At 43.9% G+C, this 23444-nt stretch overlaps 1 pseudogene across 3 annotated transcripts in view; it reads left to right on the top strand.

Moving 5' to 3' along the window:
- Window positions 1–2306: 2306 nt before the first annotated feature.
- LOC144132582 (5-hydroxytryptamine receptor 1 pseudogene) overlaps window positions 2307–23444 on the top strand; it is a 122201-nt pseudogene continuing 101063 nt past the window's right edge. The window contains exons 1-2 of one of the 3 annotated variants that reach the window (XR_013314861.1): window positions 2307–2839; window positions 3215–6093. The product of XR_013314861.1 is annotated as a 5-hydroxytryptamine receptor 1 pseudogene, transcript variant X2 (transcript). Of the gene's footprint in view, window positions 6094–23444 lie in introns of all 3 variants that reach the window. The other 2 variants (XR_013314862.1, XR_013314860.1) reach the window with 2 other exon arrangements.

Raw genomic sequence — 23444 nt, 5'->3', positions numbered from 1 at the left:
CGCAAAATAGGACTCTGCTTCAGAAATCTGTACTGGCAGTCGATGAACAAAAGTTTTACGGTAATGTGACTGTGTCAGGACAATAAATACTGCCACTGTTCCTACCAACGTTCCGGACTGGTTCTGTTTCAGTGAGATTTAATATTGACGCGCATTTACTGTCTGATAGGCTAGATTGGGCTTTCTTCCGTTCATTGATTGGTCCCGTGCTGCACCTGAAAAAAAAAATAAGCGAGAAACGAACTCTGGAACATTTTTTTATTGCGTAAAAGCATGCTTTCATGTGAACTTGAAATTTTATTTCCAAATGTAGGTGGTTTGAGGTGAAGAAAAAAACGCCATCATTTATTTAGGGTAATGATGACACACGCCAACGAAGTTAATTTGGCAGAAAAAACACGACGTTTTGGGTCCGGCTCGCTCCTTTCTTAATGGTGTGACTACGCGTTGCAAACAGTGTGATAACGCGTTTGCATCCCATATGTGAAAGGTGTGAGCGAGACGCTGGCTCGCATTCTCGGCAAAGGAGGGGTTCTAACAAGCCCAAAACCGACTACCACCATCGGACGCCTTCTCCCCCGCCCGATGGACCGTCACCCTAAACAAAAGGCCCAAGGCGTAGTATACAAAACCGCCTGCTCGGCCTGCCCGGCATCGTGCCTAGGAGAAACGAACCACATCGCGAAAAGAACGAGTCAACACAAAGCAGACGTCCGACAAATGAAACGTGAACGCAGCGCTGTGGCCCAACTCTGCGAGGCATGCGACCACCGAAATCACTTTGACGGCAACATTGTACTGGAAACCAAAGCTAACCCGCGAAGGAGGCTTCTACTCTAGTCATGGCACATCCAACAGACACGGGAGAATGTTAATCGTCTCCTGGGGACACTTACCTCTTCTTACATCCATGGTTTGCGGCCACTAACCCGGAAGTATCCCACACGAGCGCTTAAAAAGCCAAGCTCCGCCTCGCCCGTAGTCACACCATGAAGAAGGTACCCAGCCAGTCCTGAAACGTCGTGCTTTGTCTGCAAAGTAAACTTGGTTGGCGTAAGTCATCTTTCTCCTAAATTAAATTTCTCAGCCATACAGACATATGTCAAATGTTTTGTTTTGAGACCCTCATTAAAATCGGACCATCAGACTTTGCGCTATTCAGATGATTTTTCCGAATAAACGTCCCAGACATTTTGTCCGCATCGAGGAGGGAATATTCACAGCGCTAGGTGTAGGATCGAGACATGCTTGAGACAGCGTGCTTGCATGGACAGAGCTATAAAATATTAGCCCCAATGTAGACTTTATGGCATGAATGGGTTTATAGCTTCTGACAAAATGCGCATTCCGCAACAACCACCGATTCCAAAAGGAAAGCGGAAACGGCTTCCACACCTGATTGGTAGCAAGAATGGACATTTGCATCCCTGAGTTTACGGTTTCACGGCAGTATTCAATACAACGAAGCGGATTTAGTTTCCTGTGCACTGTTTGCTAGAAAAAGAAAGCGAAGTTACTTCTCATCATTTACTCGAGTCCCTATGTTAACCGTGATAATTGCTCTGTCATCTTATTGCCACTCTTATGTCTGCAACAGCTACTACCATGCAGACGTATAGGAGCGATGACACAGGATATCCATGACAGCAGATAAATGGCGATCGTAAAAGCAGATGTAGGGCTAAAAAAAGCTTACAATTTTACCTACGAGGTAATGACGGTGATAATCTGTGAAACTGAAAGCATGTGAATACGAATTTATCTTAGAAGGCTCTGCGAAATTGATTATAGTGCCGCCTTTTAAAATTGCACCTAAAAGCTGCGGAGCAGTTTGAGGTCAGCCAGCTATGAGCAAAAGCAGATAGGTATTAGTGCTGGTATACAAAACGTGGAGGGTGAGATGTTCCACAGGACGCACGTTATGGAAAATATGAATAACTGCGCAAAAAAGACGGTACAAGAGAAAAGAAACACAGAAACACACGTCCCGTTATTCACACGCACACACGCAGTTATTCATATTTTCCATAATGTCGTACCAACTAGCCCCTCACTGCACTCTTCTAGATCTCACGTTAAAGTAGCGCAAACCTGCGCGCATCCACTCCGGGCTCATACGGCCATGACCGCGAGAACCTACGACTACGAGGCCGCGCAGCATCTGCGCGCAGCCGGCCGCCAGCGGCTGGTATTTGACTCCTTTTCCCTTCTCCTCGCACTCCTCCCTTTCGGTCCTCCGAGGACCAATCAGGATTCGCAGCGGGTAGGGAGCGCCTCTCCCTCCAGCTCCTTTCTGGCCCCTTCGGAGTTCCGTGGCACTGGCGGCGTCGCTCAGCGGCTTTGTGTCGCGCGGGAACGCGCTTCGGCGGACAGACTCCGGCCGTAGCTGCCAGCGGTGAGCGGCGCGCAGACTAAACGCGCTCCCCAAGTCAAGCCGGTGACGGCAAAGGCGGAGCGCCAGCATCATCAATCGATTCGACGACAGCGCTTCAACAAGTGACGAGGCCCGCAAAGGTGTGTTTACAGTCGGCACGCGGGTGAGCATTTGCGGACGAGTGCTCAGTGGAGGTTGGAATTTGCGGTTCTTTTGAGTGGACCACGTTGCGACAGAAGCTGCTACTGTCTACAACTGAGGCACCATAGCTGACAGTTCAGACATCTCTTCAAGGCGAAGTAATTTTGAAATGACGATATCATCGTGATAACCGGATTACCATTCGAATTTTCGGTTCTGACGGCTGCGAACTGAAGTAATAGATTTCTTCGGCTTGTGCAAATACGTGTGTGTCCCGACAAGGTGTTGCACCGACACCATCAGTGGGAATTATTACGCCAAGCGGTACGTGCCCGATCGGCTGCCAACTGTGAGTACGCTTGTATAGGTTTTTGCCAGGAAGACGTTCCGATGAGCAAGAACGCTGAATAAGAACTTTATGTGTTTTTTTAGCAAAGACTGCAAGTGATTGCCATCGAAAAGACTAACCAGAAGAACCGTCGATGAAACATCCTTTCTGTACAGGTAGTCAACTCCTAGTGAAGTGAATTTGCAGCACGAAATTTCTGACCGGTGTGCAGAAGGAGGAAAAGTAGAGCAGGCCGGTGATGATATCGAGGAAAGGAATAGCTATATAGCGACTAGCCCACAGTGAATACGCTGTTCTGAAAAGATTTGAACATTGCCCGGTACTGAGTGCCGAAACCTATTTCATTTCAGGGGACAATTACGGCGGACGAACATGAAGAGTAATGCTGAGACAGCTCTGACTTCTTTTCTTGGTTGTTTGTTTTCGTTCCGGAGACACGACGACCAGGCATATTTTTTCTGACGTACTGTTGTCGAATTGTGAGTAGCCAGTACATTTAAGCTGTGGCAGTGACTTTCGTGTAGCCTTCGATTTCTCATAGACGGGTTGTTAGGGCGGAGAACAACAGGTCATCGAAGTTGACGAAGTCTGAATTCACTATTTCCGCGCAAACTGAGTAGGGGTACCTGACACGCACGATAACTGCGGATGCGGAATTGACGAGCTTAATAAAACTTGCCTCAAGAGATGCCAAAATAACGCGCAGGTTTACTAACCGTGAAAGCAGTGGGCGATGATGAGTTTTAGTGATAAACAGGAGAGTCGGTAAATCATGTTAGTTCTTTGTACCTGCCAATTCAGTCTAGAAAACGTTGAAAGTGAAATCTGAAAGCCTATTTTCGTTACATTTACGTAATCTTGCGAGTGAAATATTCTTGATGCATCGCATGTTTCAAAATCTGGAGCGCCCCTAAACGTGGGGCTGACATATATCCAACGTGAAATTTGCTTTAGATAAAGCTGCAAGTTTAAGCTATAGACCGCTAGAATTCTAATCATAAAAAATTGGATTCGTAAAATGATTTGTACCTGAATTACAGATAGCGGTGAAAAAGGGTTCGTATTGTATGGGTGCAGACAGTACGAATAATTACGGCAAATAGTTTGTATTCTCGTCACCTGCCTACTGTGAGCAGCCATTAATGGATTCGTTTCAACAAGAAGTTTTCATGAGCAAGAAAACAAAATAGTATTTTCGTTTAGGACCTATCAGCGACCAATTATTGGCGTCTATTAGGCGACCATCCGATATCAGGATCATTGTAGAAATGACGCCTTCGGGGGTTAACGTGCACTCAAAGGGGGTTTAAACTCTTGCTGCAGTAAACTTGAGCATCTCGTTCTGGGCGTATTCGTAGGGTAAACCCATAACTCAGTTTAAATCCCAAATAATATTTTCTTAACACATATGACCTGCATTACGAGCTCGCTTTTCCTTAATGATGCGCTTGGTATAGCTCCGCACAGATTTTTATCAGGGTATACAACGGCTGTTAGTCTCGACAGCAGCACCAATGTCGAGGAATTGGGATACCTTTAAGAGCAGTGTCTGTGAATAAAAAATAGTTCGCGCAGTTAAACTGCTGAGGAACCCTGAGTTTTATTTGCGGCTGAGCACTTATGTGCACATATTTGATAAGAGCGCGTGTTGAAAGAATTTGTTTTTAAAACAGTATGCTGATCCCGAATACAAAGTAGATTGATCGGCTCTTCTAGAATTAAGCCCTAAAAATTATTTTCGGGCTATTTATTTTTCGCAGGCCATATTTTTGGAGACTCTCATTAAGTGTGTTTAGCCTTGTGATCCATACGAACTCACCATATAGCAAGACCTGACAGCAGAACAGTGCTAGTGATGTGCATTGGGTTCACAGCGCAGCTATATGTTCTTTGTTAGAATGTGCAATCATGGAATATTCAGAAAAGTTTAGCGCAAGCCTTCCGGTGTGTAAATGTTAACTGAAATATTTTAAGTAGCTCGAAGTCTTTAGCACTGCAGCACAAGCTGTATATATTTACATTATTGCACTACACGTTGTTCCGACAGTGCGGCATATTTCAACTTGTGAACCCAATTATTTTTAAAGTACACCTACAGTGCGTTGCAATTTGCTGGATGTTGGAGAAAGTGAGTTCTTCCAAAGGTAAATAGTTTAAGGGGCACTAAAATACTAACCTTCTGCTGCTTCATTCCCTTCACCGTGCTCAGTCAATGCAAGCATCTCGAAGACGTGCGCCTTCCTGATCGAACATTTCCAAACCATTCTGTACTTTCTCTGGGTTAGTAGACACTTTGCATTCGCGCTTCTAAAAAGTACGAATACATAGCAGGCCTCCAAACTTCGTATTATTGCACAGCAGGTAAAGCCTTCTATCAGACATTAATTGCCATTTTCTAAAAAAAAGCCTTCATATTATACACCCTCTAAAGCCACATTTGGGTCGCCAAATGTAAAAGATTCAGCGTTGAAGCTGGTGTTTTCGTTCCTCCAAAAGCCCATCTCAGTCGTAACTACTTCTTTTAGAGCGACTAATTGGGAGCTCTGACATTTATTCTCAAATTCCATTGCACACATTCCCGACTCGTGACATTGCATGGACGTCTCTTTCATTAATTTGCTCCAGAGGGTGTTCAGCGCCTACGTCGCCGCTATAGGGAATCGTCAAATCCTCGCATCTGAAATCTGGTAATGTGTATCGTCGTCCATCCTCCAAGTCCTGCATTGCATCCCGCTTAAACGGTATTCAACCTGCAATTTAGCTGTGCGCCGAGAGGTGCAAGTCAAGGTTTCACGAAACTTTGCGAGTGTCTGCGCCCCACCTCCTCTTTGCATACTGCATAGCGAAACGACGAGATATCCCTGCCTTGTAGATTTTCACAGCCCTAAGTGATAATCGATTCCAGCGCCGTCAGCGATCCGAACGGCTTTGCTGAAGAGTATCAGCGGAAAGAAGACCTAGACCATTGTGACGTTGCTTAACGAGAGTGAGCGCATCATCCTTTTATTTTTGAGTCTTTTTCTCGCCAACACCATTGCGGAGAAAAGGGCGGCTCAACGGACTTGGTTTCGACCTCTCAGAAGAACCACAGAAAATATGAGGGGCGCCCTTGGTCCATCTGTGTGAAGGTCGCCTCCTGACAGTGCCGCTTAAAACGTCAAACCACATGCTTCAAGCCTACGAGACAAGGAGAAACATGGGGATATGATCTGTGCTGCTAAAACGCCTGGTGAGTATTTCTTGTTCTTCCATATGCACATTTGCTCACTGTCGACATGCGATCCTTTCCGTCAATGTAAGTGAGCTTTTAATTCTTGAGAGCATTTTGTCTGAGGTCTGCTAACATGCTAAAGAGAAACGTTGTCGCCTGTTTTCCTTCCATTTACTTGTAAGCTTTACCCGAGCCATATACCTAATAAACGCAGCTGGCAGTGTGGTAATGAAGCGCTCCGGTATTGAAAATTTTCATAGTTATTACCCTAAAACTCCAAAAAACTGCTGAAAACTAGCAAATAAAATGAAATACATCGTGCTTTAGCATATCAGTTTTTTGTTTTTTATTAAAAATTCGCCAAATAAAAAAACCTATTTAATTAACGGAGAAGGGCAACAGAGGCAGTCAGGAAACTTCCCGCTAAAAGAAATTTGTAGGAAACTTTACGAGCTCTATCCTATAAGCGCTTAGGAACCTACGCGCTCTAGGCCTCCCACACGCTGCTTTTACGCAAGGAGGTCCCCTAACACCATGGGCAAAAAAAAAATTCTTTCGATTGCAGTCCCTCCAATGTCGTTAAGGTTCCAACGAAGCAAGGATTTAATGTCTCCTGAGCTACTGCCAACTTCCGGCCCACTTCTCTTGGACGGCATCACCGCTTTCGAAAAGGCCGGATAAGACGGGGCGCTTTAAGGAAGGCGCAAAGCACCCGATTCATTTGCTTTGTGTAGCTTTTATGAAGTGAAGAACCTTCGTGATCGAAGCACAGAAAGCAATCACTGCCTGGTCCGTCGTTCTGGGCAAAAGCAGCGGAGATTTTCCGAGGTGATTATGTTATATCTGTATTGTCTTGAGCTTTGAAAGAAGATGTGATTTTACTCGCAGCCGGATGTTTTGTTCCAAGATATTGAGGTGCATTGAAACGACAGCAGGAATCTAATAGCCACGCAAAGCTGTCGTTGACATTTTTGTCGCCCTCTGCGTGAGGTACACGACGAACGTACTGTGCGTCTTCTTCTGAAAGAAAATATGAAGGCTTGACTGGAGTCGTGTATTAGGCGCGAAGAACTCCTTTTGCTTTCAGCAGAGCCAAGTTTCATGATCTCGTGCGGAGGAAAGCAAACTTATCAGCATCTTTATGCCAACGTTTATGACAAGCCCATATGATGTCGGTTGTCATTATGGGACCCGCTAAAATGATGCTCAAATTTTAAATATAGGCTCTAAGATCTCATCCAAGCAGGAAACTAAAGATTGCTTCTGAACTAAAACAATCAGTGATCTGCCGTAGAGGAATCAGGACTGAACCAAAATGGCGACACGTTAATCAGCTTTAATATTTGGCAGGATACCAAGTACAAGTGCAATACAAGAATAAATGTTACTAAGACGTAGAGGATTGAACGGCTATCAAGCGCATCTGGTCTGCAGGCAGCGCTGCGTAAACCGACCAACAGCGGTGCGGTTTTATCATCTTAATTAACGCCTTCTTAAGCGTACTGAAGGCCTGCAATTATTTTATTAGCATTATGCTGGTGTTTTGTCTCATAATAGGTTCGAGGGGTCAAGAATTTGCCAACTGATTATTGCGCACGTTTTGCAAGCTTTCTGCAGAACGGTGCTCTTAAAAAAGAAGGAACCTCAAGACATAGTAACACTGAAAGATTTTGCGTATATCTCATGCTTATTCTAGTTCACGTTTTTCATTCACGACTAGATTGGTATCACTGTAGCCAGCGCATTCATTCAATTTGCCCATCTGTACAGCTTTCAGTCACGTAGCAGCCAACTGCGCAATAAAGTAAAGCAAACTCTTTGACTGCGAGAGGTGGGTTATAGCAGCGTGCACAGTTGATAGTTGGGAGCCCACTGAAATTACCAAAGACGACAAGTAGCCCTAATTGCGTGTGGACATTTTTTGCGATGTCAGTTTGGAAGGAGGTTTAGTAACATTCAATTTGTTGCTACAGTCGCTCTAATCACTTCCCAGAATGTTCAACTGTTGATAATCATGTGAATACCGTATCGCAGTCAGGGAACAAAAAAGTGAAGTTCATTTTCTTGGCCTCAGTATTTATAAGCATTCAACGCGATAACTTATTTCCACTTCATGGGCGTATCTTACGGAAACGAGGAGCGGACGGGACGCCGCGGGCGGCGCGCGGCCTTCATTAAGGAAACAAATCTTTTAAACTTTCGCGCGGAAACGCCATTTCTCCTGAATGAAGAACAATAAAATCAGTTTCAGATATAAAACAACCCTCTCCAAGGTGTCCTCATCACCTCCAAGCGGATCCCAGAGATCTTGGCCAGTTCTACATTAGAGGATTTAGGAAAAGCCAGTACAAACACAGGAATAATAATGCGCCTCATACCTCAAGAAATGAGTGTATGACTAAATTTCTCGCACAGTCTAACTTTGTGAGTGAAGTCCGTTCTGTTATATGCACACTGTTGCTTCATATATTAGTAAGGGAAGTATTCGCTCTTGTTTCGAAGAAAAAAAAAATCTTCAGTTGCCTGCATTCTCAGTCATCAATGCTCTCGCAAGACGAGTAAGAAACATTTACGGTCGCTGATATACGTGTATTAAGTTTTTACGAGATTAGATAGTCCATAATATGGCTTCGGATATCTAAGGAATCATAATGTTTACTGCTGGTTATTATACAAGTATTTAGTAACGACTAGTGTATCATCCAGCAGTGCACGTGATTTGCGCGGCACTGGCTACTCACTCCACTGATTTCTAAGGGCATTTTACGTGTGCCGGAGTTTCTGTTTCTCCTGTCTAGCTAGCAAACCCCATGAGGACATTGCAGAAAATACACAAAGACCAATATATGAAACCATATAAGGCTTTCGTTCTACTAGAGTGCAAACCAATCAGCGGTCATTAGGCATGCACAGCGTTCTGGTTGCTAATGAAAATGATCATTTCTATTCAGCTTTTCTTTTATTCTGCTTTTATCTCAGTCGGAAGACGTGACCGTAATGTTTGCCATACATACTAGCAAAGCTTGTTCGGCGGTGACCTCCTAACGGTGTTTGGGTCATTAGGATCCCATCTGGTTCGCCCTTCTGGTTATCTCCTTGCCGTGTTTTTTGGTTTCCTTTCCTGGCTGTTTACGAAAGCAGCAACCCTCTCGTTAAACCAGTAGCCGCCTCCTTCTTTCTTGCGCCCCCCCCCCCCCCCCCCCTAAAAAAAAGCTGTCTGGTCACGCGCATTCTCAGCGCAGTGTGCACGGGTATCTCGTCGCACTGTTCAGACTCATTACGAGGCATCTCTTCCATTTGTCATGTTACGACGTGGAAGGTAGCTACACACGATCTTTGCAAGCTCTCCGACATAAATGTAAATAAGGAATTAGAATTGATGTTACTTTTGTAATGATTGTTGCCTGTCAGCTTGAGTAGCTTTGTCTAGCTAGTGAGTTTGTTTATGCTTGGAATAAACTTTTCGCGCGATCGGAACGTCATTGCGCCATTTTTATGTTCATCTATTAATGCAGTTTTTTGTATCTTGAACTTCAAAATACTTAAAGAAAACAAAAGATCTGGATTTTTAAAGGAATAAAAATAGGCAGTGTTCAGATTTTCTGATATTATTCTCATTATTCTTGTAACCAAACAAAAAACATGGGATGTATTATCTTCCATAACCACACGTGGTAGAAAATACACCTGTAAGTAATTTTATTGTCATGCTCTACAGCTAGTTTCGACGAAAGCAGCGGAAACAGAAAATATTTCTTTCAAGCTGAACGATCAGAAGATGATGTAGTGGGTGGGAAACCGGTGCTAAAGACCGATGTAAAAGGGTATGAACATGCGAATACAGTGATACTGTTGTTGTTATGGTATATTACAAGTGTTCACTGGACGACCAGTCAAATAAAAATGCGCTGCTTGCACCGAGCATTAGCGACTGCATCCCTTACAAAACCGCAGGGTCACCCACTGCATCATTCGCATGGGCAAACAGCTGAGATCGCAGTTTCTTTGACAGAGTTTTAACGACAGTTCTTATTCATGTGCAATTTCAAGCATACAGGAGGATTTAAACACATATGCGGTATTTTTATTCTTGTTGAATCTGCGGCGATGAAAAAATTACACGGCATTTGTTTAGGCTAACTGGAAAATAATTCCTGCACTGCACTTTATCAATCCATGTTGCATTGATCGTTCCAACGGAGGACACGGCCCGAGTTCCTTCATTCTGCAAGGCTTTTCAATGAACTCTTTTGTCGGACAGCGTACAAATAATTCCATTCCGGTATCCGCAATCCCGCTATCCGAAAGTTGCCAGGACGCCTTCCACATCCATCCCTACTGCCCGTCCCCACACGCACATGCGTATGCATGTGCAGTCTTGGTCAAAAGTCTTAAATCCAGAGGCTTTTCGCTTGAGCCGCATAACAGAGCCACTATAGCACCGTTAAATGCCGAATGACCTTGAAATGGTAGCAGAAGGTTTCTTCTTGCGGTAGAGAAACTTTCTGCTTGACTTGCGTTTTGAATGATCCGCTGCATGGAACATTATACGAACATTCATTCCGCTGCAGCCTAAAGCTGTGGCCTTAAGACTTTTGACCAAGACTACACATACAAAAATCGTCCTTAAAACAAAAACAACGGGTAGAATAGCCTTCAACTTGTTTAGCTTAGCGGTCTTTTTTGAAACTCGTGATTTATAGCGTAGTCAAGAGTCTACGAGACACTCAGTGTAGCAAAGCCTGCCTAAGGACACTCAGACAACTGCCACTGTGAGACCGAATAACATTGCCAACTTTTCTCGTCCATGACTAAAGACGCTCACCTTGGACACTTGCATCTAAGTTAACACAGCTACGGGAAACTGTCAAGTGAAGTTAGAGCCCCCAGAACTCTGCACCTTTTGCGCACTGAAGCTTGCGCGAACGTCAGGTGCCGCCGCAATTCCCACCCGATCTGCGACCGAGCTTGTGTTGCAAGAGCGCGTCAGCCAGTACGCGACCAAATTTTAGCTCAGGTTCCGGCCACCGCATTACGTTGAAAGCCCGCTGCATTCCGTTGAAAGCCGGCCGCAAACTGAGAAGGCTTACCGACTCCTCCACAAAATATAATGTTCGAGGTGTATAAAGTATGCGGTTACAAGAAACAACCACGGCAAGTTGAGTTTAATACATGTCGCCATGAAAGCCGTCGTCTCCGTATCCACGCTGTGCATTGTTAAAGGTGATACGAGTTCATCGATATCCCTTTGCGGCGGACCTCAAGTACGTGGTCTACATAATGCAACGCTGTAGCAATCTTTCTTGCTTACGAAAATAGTGAAACAGTGAGACAAAGAAAAAAGTTACGCGCACTATTTAATCCAGTGTGACATTGCTTGTTTCTTACTCCGATGTACCTGTCTCCACTTGTGTGTGTCTCCAAAAGCGGGAGTGGCTTACATCTCAACAAATATTTTTTCACTTCGCGCAGGCTGTAAAATAATAGAATATTCTTGATAACAGGGGCGAACACTAACAGATTTGCAATGAAAGCTGCAGTAATATAGGTGTAGATGCTGTGCCTCTGTTACATATACCATGTCCCAGACGGCCTAGAATGTGGTGTCCGCTCACAAAGGTTAAATTTTTTTTCCAGTGAGCATGCACACAATGTCAGAAAAGTATGGAATGCTGAGAAAATTACTGTGTACCTGAACAAATGAAACGCTCTCCACCGAATAAATCATTAAGGTACATTGCAACATGCACAAGGTGCAAGTTATATGCAGACAATCTATAGTAAATGTATTGAGTTCGCTTAGTGTACATTACATAACTGTACTGCAAGCGACCGTTAGTTTCAAATGCAGAGTAGGCGAGCCCTAAACGACACTATATTATAAGGAATAAATTGCCAGGAAGCATGTCCCAGAAGGGTAGGATTATATGGGGATGGAAGGAATAAAGCCTCAGCCAACACCTGCCAGAAGGGGAATAATATATAGGAGGATGGCTGAATTCGCAAAACTGCACATATGCTAGGGATGCATTTCTGACGGCGCCTTCGATGCGAGAAATGAATTCATTCAGGGACCGTCCCGCTCAGAGCTAACGACTAGACGCAGACGACGAGCGCATCTCCCACTAACGATAAACGTGGATTTGAATCCATGAATCTTGAACCCATTTCGGTAAAAGCTTGGCTTTCTGACACGCCTTTCTGTGGAAGTCTGGGCATTTCTTTGAGCAGAGTTTTACGAGAGGTGGGATAAATCAAACGGTAGGCGGCGGGGCGCGGGGATCAATAATGGTTTCGTGAAAGAGCAAAGCACTTCTCCGCAACGGCGCATATTGGAATGTGCGCTATCAAATATGCAAGCGGTTAGGTCGTCAGGCCTGCATAACTGAACGAATGCGCAAGACGTCATTCTGTAACGCCAGCCCACCTCTAGTCTCCAGCCGAGAGCAGAGAGCAATGTGTCGTGAAACGAGAGAAATGCGTCAACACGCACTAAGAGGACCGTCGTATCCATGCAGAAATTGGAGACACTGAAATGCTTCTGTCTTCACAGCTCTAAGGCCTGCTATTCTTACCTTGCGTGCTCTTTGAGCGCTCACTGCATAAAATTAAACAAGCTGATGAATTTTGTGAATCCCTGCGAAGTCCACGGCTATGGCTGATCTTTAACTCATGTGATGAAGTTGCTTGAACACTTTCCCGCTCGCTTATATTTTTAAATGAATGGTGTGCTGTTTCTCACTACAAATAACAAAAAAACAGAGGTAAACCACAATGCATTTTTTAATTGCGCGTGACTCTTCATCAACCTCTCCCGCGGTATATTAAATATCGCTAGATATGGTGTCAATCAGAGTAGCAACGATTAGCTCCCTGTATAATGCATGCAACTGGCAGTCCCATTACTTACGCTGGCTGTTTGTACATTTTTGCGCCTAACAATCGAGAAGTTTTTTAATAGAGTCGGAGCACGAGCTTTATTTCGAAAGTTAGGATACACACTCTCCGGCAGCAGGACTTGTAACCGGCAGAATCAAGCCCGTTTGTTTTGTCCCCGGAGCCCGCACAAGTTTGGCTGGACTATCACAAAGCTCCACGCTTGCGACCACTTTTTTTTGTCTAGTAGCAAGCGCCTTTTGCACTTGGGACATCTGTATAATAATTTAGTTATGAAACCTTGAATTAGGCATCTTAGCGGAGCAATTTACAACAAGCTTGAGCGTTTACTGCGCACATCTCCTTACTGTTCTTCTCAACAACTCTCATATTTATCATTATAGAATATTTTAAAATTCCTCAACACGTTTCGAGATTATCTTTCACTTACACGTTCCACCTGCATAGCTCTAGAAAACTTAAAATATATGAATTACACCCTATACCGATTGTCTGACAGATGGTTGATTAAGACGCGGACCACAGCCAGCGCACACTTGATGACGCTCTAGTGACACGGGAAAAGTGCATCCAATGTTGGACGCCTCGATGCACGTTCCCTGTGCGCCAATTCCTGCCGCTTAATGTAAGAATGCGCAAGATTCATTTACTGGTGCGTAACGTTTAACCAGGAGGTGAGGAGTTAACTACTAAGATCCACTTCGACCAACAAAGTAGCGCGGGTGCCAGTCTCCGTAGTAATACGCATGCCCTCCTGTAGCTGTGCTTGTTACGTGCTGAGCGCGTAAGCAAGATAGTCATTCGTGGCGCCTTCTTTGTGCCTGTCAGTGCTTAGCGTTTCCGCTTGAAGATATGGTATAATTCGCACCCGCAATAATTGAACGATCGTGGCTCATAACCGCTGCCCACCTCCTGTGCACGCGTTGGACCTCTCTCTTAACGGCGATAGACAATGTAAGAGTTAGTGCTGCGTACGTCACGCATAATGCTATCCCGTATTTGTATGAACTGGTAAGATATGCCGGGATAAATTTTAAACTTGCGCTCAGACCACGACAGACGCCGCAGCAAAAGGCTCCTGATTAACCTTGCCCACCTGGAATTCTTTCACGTGCGCTAACATCGCACAACACAAGTGAGTTTTTTCTAGTCTTCAATGAAATGCAGACGCGACGGCCTGGTTTTCATCCCGTGATCATTCACTGAGCTGCCAAGCTTCATATCCACAAAGACACAAAAGTGGTTGTTTTACTGTACAGTATATTGAGGTACTGTAAATACTTAATGGCATGGTTGGCAAAGGGAACATACAGCACAGATGACGTCTTTTCTAAACCAAAAGAGGCGACCTTCGAGAAGGACACCACTTTGTTTGGCTGAGTTTTAAAGTTTAAAAGGTCAATTATGAAAGTGGCACGGCGTTACAAGTCTGACTAAAAATGGCTAGCTAATCAGGGGTATTCTGGTAAGACATTTTACAAAACAAAAACACTATGAACGACGAACGGAAGCTGTTATCTTTTTTTCTTGGCAACGAAGAATACGTACCAGTGGTTAGTGCCAATTTCAGACTGCCCCTGGCTCTACTAAACATTGTAGCGTAACGTTTGTTCCAAGCCTATTTAAATTGTAGAGAATGTGCGTCTGTGGAAACAGCGCAACGATACACACATCGGATGCAACACACAGATAATGAGGCTGTCATATCGCACAACCGCTGCCATCGTGGCGTTTTTTTACAGAAAAATTCAGCGGTTAATTTTTTATATCATGCGCCATGTGGTGGGTGAACAGCTGAATGAGACGGGTGTGCCGAATCCATTTCAAAAGATGCTGTCGATGCATCCGTAATTACTCAGCTGCCGAAAATACATCACATCTGACTCAGTCGAAAGGAAGTGACACTCTCAGGAAGTAAAAGCGGGAACTCTCAATACCTGATATAAAGAGGCGGTGAAGAGCATTGGGGAGGTCGCGTCTCCATGCCTAACACCCTTTCTTATTACAATTTTATTGCTGGTTTTATGGCGGACTACGGTAGCTGTGAAGTTGCTATATATATCTTTCAGTATTTTCACATAAGGCTCTTCTACACCCTGATTACTCAATGTCTCTATGACTGCTGAGGTTTGCACTGAGTCGAGTGCTTTTTCGTAATCAATAAAGGCTACATATAGATGTTGGTTATATTCAGCGCATTTCTCTATCATATCATTGATAGTGTGGTTATGATCTATTGCGGAATATCGTTTACGAAAGCCTGCATGATCATTTGGTTGATAGGAGTGTAAGGTTGTCCTGATTCTACTTGAGATTACCTTAGTAAGTACCTTGTAAACGGCGGAGAGTAAGCTGCTCAGTCTGTAATTTTTCAAGCCATTGACGCCTCCTTATGAATTAGGATACTAGCATTCTTCCAAGCTCCTGGTACCCTCGATATCGTAAGACATTGCGTATGCAGGGCGGCCAGATTTTCTAGCCCAATCTTCCCTCCGTTCGCACTAACTCCATCCGCCACAAATAATCTCCTCTCCGAACGTTATTGATACACACGCTGGTAGAATTTTAGTGATTGAAACTGTATTGGTGAGCAAGACTAACAATCTAGCAGCACTTGGAGAAATACTTACTACTTTATTGTAACTTCTACTAACACGGCTGTTTGTCTAATTTGTTGTTTCCAGACGCAATTATTTCGCACTTTAGTCCTTGAGTCCTATGAGCTCATTGATGCTTCTGTAGTCTCCTGCACAGAGGGGGTTTAGAACTTCTATACATTTCATCAGTAGGCTCGCGTCCATGTCTGGGGAGCATTTTCGCATTCAGACGTTTTTTAGCATAGAATATGGTGCACTTATTTGAATGTCTATTCGTGTAGTAAGCACCTCAGGTTACCTGCTATTTAAACAGCGCACGTTACGCCGCCACACGTACAATAAATTCCCCGAGATTAGATAAAACATGACGAATTGTAATTATAGATGCTACAATATTTGTTTTTACGGAAAATATTGAAGTAGACCTCGATGATTTATTCCTCATGTTTTTATAGCGACGAACGCAGTGGGCAGCTGACGAAGCTTCTTTTCTGCCTTTGACGTGATTAACTCCATCTTGTCATAAAAACGGTCCCTGAGTGACTTTTGAGCCTGTCCACAATAGAAGACGGGAGCTAGCTGTGAGCTATATTTGTTATTTTAAAACAAGAAAAGTAAACTTATGATCGTTATTGACACAGGTGGGCCTGAAACCTTATCCTTGTGGGTGGCGTGCATTTTGTTTAAATCTTTATTATTTTAAGCCTGTAATTTTATGTCGTTCGTTATGAACAAAGCCCGTGGTAGTTGCCTGCGTCGAGGAAAAGTGGCCTAAAGGACCTCCAATGATGTCACCAGCAAAGAAATAAAAACTTCCGAAGTGCGGAGAATGGAAGCAAGGACTTTCAAATTACGGCGCGTGCATGCAACCAATAGGACTCACAACCGCTTGCTTCTTCGTGAATAAAGATGGACGTAGTGTATGCGTTCTCTAATGAGTGTATTCTAATGAGCAGGTGTGTCATTAGACAGGAAGATAATGTAAATAAAAATGATGCTTTCGTCTTCAAAGCACATTAGCATAATCTCAAGTGCCCTCTGCAATTTTTTAAAGATACGCAGAAGCTGGCCAGTAGCGTGTTGGTACATTTTCCTTTCGCAAAACCCGCCGAATGCCTCTTCACACGCAAGGTGTTTTGCGGGCAGAGCACAGCCCAAATTTCACCACCGTAATTCATAACACTGTTCATCAACCTTATTCAAGTATCCTTAGGCTCACATTGTAATGGTTTATCTCGTTGTTTTACTTGGCATATGTCTCATGAAAGAAATGACAAATTATGAAGAAATGTTGAGCTAAAGGCAAGTATTGCATTGCGCATAATTGGGCACAGACGAGAAAGAGTGCAGCAGTTACCCTCTCCCTTCCTTCCATGACCACACTCTTCAGGGTGAGCGACTTTTACATGCTCACTGACGAAACACTATCAAGTGCAACACCTTTCAGTCCAATCACTGCTGTCGTTATAACCTAAACTAAATTAACATTGTTCTTCTTGCCAGTCGCTGAGAATGGATGTTGGCTGCTAGAAGTGGTAGCGTTTGCCACAAAGAGATCGCCTGTGGTTAGCAGCGGTTTCTGTGTGAAGCAAAAAAAAATCTGTGCTTTTACATCTCCGTAATACTGCCATTGTAGGCGATTTTCTTTAATCAAAACAAGGGACGGTTTTAAAAGGCTGATGCAGTATATATATTAATACCAAACGTGCGAAAGAGTACCCGATGACAACGTACCTGAGGCAGGAGAAGGAGATAACGTAATAAGTATTCCTTATGTTCGCAGGTACACTCTCTGCCGAAATGGTACACTTCATGATGGCCTTATATTATAAAAGGGGCAGGGTGTATAAAAACTATCAGGGTGTATGGAAGGCATAATATATAGTTTATTTATTAGTTAGAGGCCTAAAAACTGTTATTCAACTTTATTACGTAAGGAAGATAATAGGCACGTTGAAGAACAAACATAATAGCAATTGGAAAAAGTTACAATATGTATACAAGGTCTACCAACTAGTACTACTATTCTTTGACACGTTCAAAATCTGATGATAAACACTTCTATACCAATGTGCCACGGCAGGTTATTCCAGCCAACAGATATAAAAACAGAGGAGTAGCATGATAACAAATTTACTCTTAATTAGCTATTGCGCAGTTGGAAATTTGTTAAGGGTGAATACAAGAAATCTTCATGAGACGATATATTCTTTAGAAACGGAAAAAATTGTCGAATCGACGACTCCTTCCGCTGGAACTCGCTAGTCCGTGCACTATTGCCAACTTGGACACTTGGACAGCATCTTGTTAGGCCGAAGGTACGACGAGCGAAAGTTGTCGGCATTGGGGAGAACAAGAGAGCTTTACGTGAACTAATGCGCTTTTGCCATTGACGTCAGAAGAGCTCAACAGAGAGAAGACTGATGGGTCGTGAGCAGTCGACGCTGTGCCGACAGGCATCTGTGGGCTGAGAACCGGTGACAGGAGGCCTCCATTCACCTTCAGGAAGCTAAAAGACTCGGCGATGGGTGCCAGATGCATATCACGGCTGACGCGTTTTCGCAAGCTCTTCTTCCCTTCTTTCCTGGAAAAGAGTGTTAGGCTTTTTTTGGGCCGGAAGTTTCTTTTTCACTCGTCCCGACTACTGGTCTCGTTTTTCGTGAGCGACATTCAATTCTGTACACGGATGTCAGCTGCAGCACCGACGATGGCGAAGTCAAAAAAAGAAAGACGGAAACTAAAGGCGAAAAAGGCGGCGAAGTGGCGTTCCTACGCATCTCAGTACTTCCTTTCGGGACTCAGGCAAATGCATTACAGTTTCCAAGCAAGATTCAACAGCTTCGCGAACGGATCGTGTAAGGAAACTTCGCATTCTTTTGAAAAACGCATACCGTTAGAAACGTCGATAACATCAATTTCGAAACCAGATGGCGCTGTCTCCTGGGCGAAGAGATAGGCGAAGAAAAGATTTGAAGTCATCCAGCTTTTCCAGGCTAAGAATAAGCAAGCACGGTGTCATCTGGGCGAAGGCGGCATCCTGTAGCTTTTGGAACACTGCACACAACCAGGAAGACAGAATGCAGGCAGCCACGTCTCCAAAGCAGGATATGTTTGGACCGACACTTACGCACGCAGCAAGAGGAAAGAAGCCGAGAATATTAAACGCTCCTCAAAGCGCTTTTCTGAGCTGTCCGATGAGGCCTGATTCGGCTCCGTGCCTCCAGGCATCATGGTCCTGTCTCCGGTAACAGCAACGTTGATGCATTGTGCCTCTGGAATTGATGGCTTCTTTCTTTCATGTGCATTTGTGCATGTGTGTGCTGGCGCATATGTAGAGCACAGAAAACTGCAATGATGGAAAAAAGTACGCCGATCATTTATGCGTGAGTATGCTCCAATTCTGAGGTGGCTGCATTTTCTTGCGTCTCTACATATTGGAAACAACACACGTTAGGGATAGAACATGGTAAAAGTGAAGCATAACAAAAAATTTAGTAATGCTCCACGAAATTTAATAATTGTAATGAATAGGAAATGAACGCAAACTGAAAATTTTCAGGATACCGGTGGAAATCAAACAGAAAAACAAAACAAAATGGAAATCCGCCGAAAAATTGGGCGGGTTGTGCGCACAGTGCGATGTCTCCAATATCATTTTCCTCAGAGTAATTGCAGCTGGTATCTTCTCCGTAATTCTGGTATAGACATTAGTAGTTTGCGCGTTCATGAAAGTTCCACACAAAAAATTCGGAATATTAGAAGCTATAAAGAAGGCAAATCGCAAAAAATTTAGTTTTCAAAAAGGAATATTGAGGCTGATACAATACATTGTAACCCGCCGTGGTGGCTCAGTGGTTAGGGCGCTCGACTACTGATCCGGAGTTCCCGGGTTCGAACCCGACCGCGGCGGGTGCGTTTTTATGGAGGAAAAGCGCTAAGGCGCCCGTGTGCTGTGCGATATCAGTGCACGTTAAAGATCCCCAGGTGGTCGAAATTATTAGGGAGCCCTCCACGACGGCACCTCTTCTTCCTTTCTTCTTTCACTCCCAACTTTATCTCTTCCCTTACGGCGCGGTTCAGGTGTCCAACGATATATGAGACAGATACTGCGCCATTTCCTTTCCCCCAAAAACCAATTATAATTATTATAATAATACATTTTAGCTTAGTTATACCATATCTACGGCACAGCAGACATGAAAAAAAAACACTCTCTTAAGAACGCGCTTGAGCTGCCATTTCCTGCAAGAACTCTTTATATGGTGTCATAATACGGCCGATGCACGAATGAACGCGCACCAAAGCCGCAACAGAAAAATGCAAATAAACGAATCAACTGAAAACTCCGAAAAAAGCACGCGTCTAATATCAACTAAAGGCACCCGATATTCGTGGGACCCACCATAATGCAAACTGCAGATCAGCAACGTCAAACACAACGTATAAAATTTTATGCTTGACGATTATTCATTAAGGGAAGGAAACTACTTCGCTCGTCCAGTTTCTACAACAGGTTGATGAAAATTTGAAACTATGCGCCGTATTCCTCCTAAGAATATAGAGGCAGTTCGCCTCTCCGGCACCATCTAGCGTCGGCGGTTTCGGAAACAATCACAAGTCACGCTCGTTTTGAGTGCTTAATAAAGTACAGTGAAATTGTCTTGACGCCACTAGTGGGGCGGATGTAAACAGAAAGCATAATATACTTCAGATTATTACCCATGCAAAAGAGAACCGTGATTATTCACAGCTGAACAGGCCAGAAGTAGTACATTACAGATGCGCCGCTTGAGAGTGAAAACAATTCGTCCTAGTTTTACGAGATTGTGGCTTATGATTCGTCGCACGCCTTACAATCTCATCTGCAGTCGACCATCAAATCATAGTGGACTGTATTAAGAGACAGTAAATCTTTCCACAGCCTGCGGAGTACATAGCCCAGTAATATTGCCTCCTATCCTCATCAAATTATTTTCGAATATGGCACCGGACCAACTTCCGGCTCTCTCTCTCTTCTTTCTGTCGATGAAGACATATAGGGCATAGACAGGAACAATGTCTACCCACTGCCCAATTCGTTATCCCCCATTAGAATGTCCGTTTTCTTGGTTGTAGGCGCTCTATCTCTCTTTTCTGCTTGAATGACATTGTATAGGAGGCCTCTATTTTGTAGCAGCCATTTATGTACAGCCCTAGCGTGAGTCACCACTCGCACCCATGACCTGGAATCTTCACCTGCATTGACGCGTCACTTCTAGGCAAAATAATAATCATCTGTCGGTTCAAAATTTGCAGCAACAGTTAAGGATAGTTCAGGTTGAATGTGCCCAATGTTACCAGCACAGTGCACACTGTGACAGAGATTCAGTGGCGCGGCTCCCCACCTTCACTTGCGTCCTCAGCGTCGTCAATGCCGTCCTTAACAAGAGTAATATACATCTGCTGCCACACACGTGCACCAGTCCTCTCTTGTACGTTCATCTTCGTTATGACCATATATGTGTGGTAAGGGGCATTTCTCGATCTCACTTTATTTCTGAAATCATTCGGAAATTGTCTAAACTCTGTGGCTCATTCAGTCGCGTTTGGTACATGGCTAATTTCTGCCTCTACGCAACAGCGTAAAATGACTGCACACTGTTAGGCTTCTGTATTTTATGATCAAGGAGGATCATGCAACCGGTGGCAAAGAGCCTGTCTTTGAACAGCTCAATATCCTTCTTTTTCCATACTGAGGAATGCCTACTTTCGTGTATTTAATTCGGTGTCTTTTCTGTGCACCCAAAATGAAAAAAAAGAAGAGAAGATAAACAACTTCACTCTTGACGTTTAAAACAAATGCATCACAGGAAGAACCTGACTACACAGTGGTCAAGATCTGACCCTAGGAAAGCAGACAACCTAGAATCAGAAGGCAGGACTATTAGAATTGTCACCGCATTTTACGCAGCGTGGATGAATCCGTGAGTTCACCCACAAAAGAAAGAAAACTGACCATATCGAGGAGGAACGCCAGCTGCACGAATTTCTTTGTTTCGTTTTCAGCATTGTTTAAGGTTGGCATGGCTGGAAAAATTTTAGAATAAATTGCAACCAGCCGATATTATTTATAACATCCACAATTTGTCAGTGTCTTCCTTTTTCATTGTTTGCACATGTGAGGAAGCTTCATAGTTCAAGGCGTCGCTGGCATGTCGAATCGTTTGCACGCACATTCTTATTCTTCCTTCTTGCGGCCGGTCTTTATCACTTGCATAAGCAGTGTTTCTGTTCTCTAGCCGCCGGGATGTCTACGCTTTCAGCGGAGAGCCGGAACACATTTAAAGAAGACAATATCACTCACTTCGGCAGTGAACATTACAGTACTGGCACCAATATAGAAGTCATTCTAGGTGTAGCTGCGTCGATGACAAAAATACCCAATGAATATTTTGAAGGTAATTATAATATTTCTGTTATCACAATACCTGATGATTAAATCATACTTTCTGCGCTTTCCATTGAACACATTAAATTTGCATTACTAACATTCCCGCAATAAAGAGAATGTTTACAATCAATCCTCCTCCATAGGACTGTTTTTGAACCAACTTACTACCTTGAAAACAAGAACAAACCCTCGTAAACACAAATAAGGCAGCTCATAAACACAATTTTAAACACAGAATGGTTAGCGCTCACTTCGGCTCTATTCATTTCATCAGACAGATGCATATTTCCCCTAACGAATGAACGCGCCGGTATACACATTCTGCTTCTCCCCAACCCGCCATTCATTTATTGTTTAGCGCTCAGGAAAATGCCGCTCATTCGTGCACATAGATGAACCAACACAAAATTACATAGATGCACGAAAGCGAACAATCAGTGGAAAAGCGTTCTGATGCCGATCCCAAAAAAGCGTTTGATTCAGGAATTTTCACAATACTCTCCGTTCTCGTCTGGACTTCAGTGAGCTTAAAAACGCGAACGATCCGTCCCACGTTGCTTTCATAAGACGATGCGTGCGGCGACTATTAGAGTTCGGCATGCACGCTTTCACTGAGGAGGAGCCCTGTTGACATTCTATGCGAACTTTCAGACTCCAAAACTGAGACAGATTTTTTTTGTTTATCACGATGGATTCCTCGCTCGCCCACCATGAATACCCGAAGCTGCGCCACTTTGTGCATTCCTTCCAGCTAGCGGTGCTTTGCAATCCTCCCCGGTTTTGGAAATTTGTTTCGTTGAGCGCCGAGCCCGACGGGTAGAGGACTTGAATATATTGCTGTATTGACTACGGATCGCCAACGGTATGATGATAAACGACCTGTCAGTGACAGAAGCAGCTAGCGAGAGGTCGTTACTTATTTTTTTATTTATTTGTTTTGAAAACAAATGCTGGTCTTTTCAATACCCTAGAAAAGAAGCGAGCATAAAGGAAAACAGCAAAGAGGAAAGAGGTCATGGCGCCCGCCTTATTGAATTCTTGCAAGATGGAGCCGCAATCTTTGGTATCCTCGATGCATTTTATGTACTGTTCAAGGACTGACAATACGAAAGTCTGTGTTTATCTTATATGGCAGCGCATGTTAGGTGCAGTACAGAGGAATGATGGAAGCAGTGCAAGTTAACATATATCTTTTATTCGTATGTAGTGAATGTCTGAAGTAGTCCTTGTAGGTTGAAAACTAAACATTTTGACAGATTTGCTTGTCTGATTGGGTTTCAAGACTTATAATAAACTGCACATCTCCAACCAAAATTTTAACTTTAACCCAACCTTTCGAAGCCGACTCGGCTCCTTCATCAGGGGTGACTGAGGGTAGTAGCTAGCGTCTTTTAAGCATGGAGGGAGGGGGTGGTGAAAAGAACGACAGCTGTGTCGCGAAAGGC

Source organism: Amblyomma americanum, chromosome 5 (genome assembly GCF_052857255.1).
Source record: "Amblyomma americanum isolate KBUSLIRL-KWMA chromosome 5, ASM5285725v1, whole genome shotgun sequence".
Lineage (NCBI taxonomy): Eukaryota > Metazoa > Arthropoda > Arachnida > Ixodida > Ixodidae > Amblyomma > Amblyomma americanum.
Note: the sequence above shows the minus strand (reverse complement) of the source record. Positions and strands in the feature narration are given on the sequence as shown.